Source organism: Diaphorina citri, unplaced genomic scaffold (assembly GCF_000475195.1).
Source record: "Diaphorina citri unplaced genomic scaffold, Diaci psyllid genome assembly version 1.1 scaffold470, whole genome shotgun sequence".
Classification (NCBI taxonomy): domain Eukaryota; kingdom Metazoa; phylum Arthropoda; class Insecta; order Hemiptera; family Psyllidae; genus Diaphorina; species Diaphorina citri.
In genome coordinates, this window is record NW_007377905.1 from 215,479 (window position 1) to 217,477 (window position 1,999).

The window sequence follows — 1,999 nt, forward strand, 5'->3', positions numbered from 1 at the left end:
GAGTTGTAGGAATGTGTCATTTTGTGGTTTGTCAGTGAGTTGTATTCGTCATTTTGAGGTTTGTCAGTTGTATTTGTCATTTTGTGGTTTGTCAGTGAGTTGTATTTGTAATTTTGTGGTTTGTGTGTGAGTTGATTCATCATTTTGAGGTTTGTCTGTCAGTTGTATTTGTCATTTTGTGGTTTGTGTGTCATTTGTATTTGTCATTTTGTGATTTGTGTGTCATTTGTATTTGTCATTTTGAGGTTTGTCATTTGTATTTGTCATTTTGTGGTTTGTCAGTGAGTTGTATTTGTCATTTTGAGGTTTGTCCCTGAGTTGTATTTGTCATTTTTTTTGTTTGCCTGTCAATTGTATCTGTCATTTTTTGGTTTGTCAGTGAGTGATGTTTGTCATTTTGATTTTTATCCTTCATTAGTCTTTGTCATTTTGAGGTTTGTCAGAGTCGTATTCGTCATTTTGTGATTTGTCAGTCAGTTGTATTTGTCGCTTTTAGTTTTGGAAGTGAGTTGTATTTGTCATTTTGAGGTTTTTCTGTCGGTAGCATTTGTCAATTTTTAGTTTCTCAGTGAGTGATATTTGTCATTTTGAGGTTTGTCCGTCATTAGTCTTTGTCAGTTTGTGGTTTGTCTGCCAGTTTTATTTGTAGTTTAGCGGTTTGTCTTTTAGTTGTGTTCGTCATTTTGAGGTTTGTCAGTGAGTTGTATTCGTCATTTTGTGGTTGGTCTATTCGTCATTTTGAGGTGGGTCTGTCAGTTAAATTCGTCATTTTTTTGCTTTGTCTGATTGTATTTGTATTTTTGTGATTTGTCTGTCATTTCAATTTGTCGTTTTGAAGTTTGTCAGTGAGTTGTATTTGTCATTTTGATGTTTTTCTGTGAGTTGTACATTTGTATTTGTCATTTTGAGGTTTGTCATTTGTATTTGTCATTTTGTGGTTTGTCAGTGAGTTGTATTTGTCATTTTGAGGTTTGTCAGTTGTATTTGTCATTTTGTGGTTTGTCAGTGAGTTCTATTTGTAATTTTGTGGTTTGTGTGTGAGTTGATTCATCATTTTGAGGTTTGTCTGTCAGTTGTATTGTCGCTTTTAGTTTTGTAAGTGAGTTGTATTTGTCATTTTGAGGTTTTTCTGTCAGTAGCATTTTGTCTGTCATTTGTATTTGTCATTTTGTGGTTTGTCAGTGAGTTGTATTCGTCATTTTGAGGTTTGTCAGTTGTATTTGTCATTTTGTGGTTTGTCAGTGAGTTCTATTTGTCATTTTGTGGTTTTTCTGTGAGTTGTAGGTATGTGTCATTTTGTGGTTTGTCTGTCATTTGTATTTGTCATTTTTTGATTTGTCTGTCATTTGTATACAGTAGCATTTGTCAATTTTTAGTTTCTCAGTGAGTGATATTTGTCATTTTGTGGTTTGCCTGTCAGTTGTATTTGTCATTTTGAGGTTTGTCAGAGTCGTATTCGTCTTTTTGTGGTTTGTCAGTGAGTTTTATTTGTCATTTTGAGGTTTGTCTGTCAGTTGTATATGTCTTTTTGTGGTTTGTTAGTCATAAGTCTTTGTCATTTTGTGGTTTGTCAGTGAGTGATATTTGTCATTTTGAGGTTTGTCCGTCATTAGTCTTTGTCAGTTTGTGGACGTCTGACAGTTTTATTTGTAGTTTAGCGGTTTGTCTTTTAGTTGTGTTCGTCATTTTGAGGTTGGTCAGTGAGTTTTATTCGTCATTTTGTGATTCGTCATTTTGAGGTTTGTCTGTCAGTTAAATTCGTCATTTTTTCGGTTTGTCTGATTGTATTTGTCATTTTGTGATTTGTCTGTCATTTGAATTTGTCGTTTTGAAGTTTGTCAGTGAGTTGTATTTGTCATTTTGAGGTTTTTCTGTGAGTACAATCAAATTAATATTAGAATAAATATATAAAAGTTTAAAAAAAGACTTACTGTGTATACCATTTTTATATTAATTTAATCTGTACCTATAACTATAAAGTTTTACTGTGTATGGATTA

The 1,999-nt window shown here is 32.6% G+C and overlaps 1 long non-coding RNA gene across 1 annotated transcript; it reads left to right on the forward strand.

Moving 5' to 3' along the window:
• Positions 1–260: 260 nt before the first annotated feature.
• LOC113467393 lies at positions 261–814 on the forward strand. Its single transcript, XR_003391482.1, has 2 exons — positions 261–434; positions 689–814. It is a non-coding gene; the product is annotated as an uncharacterized LOC113467393 (long non-coding RNA).
• The last annotated feature ends 1,185 nt before the right edge of the window (positions 815–1,999 follow it).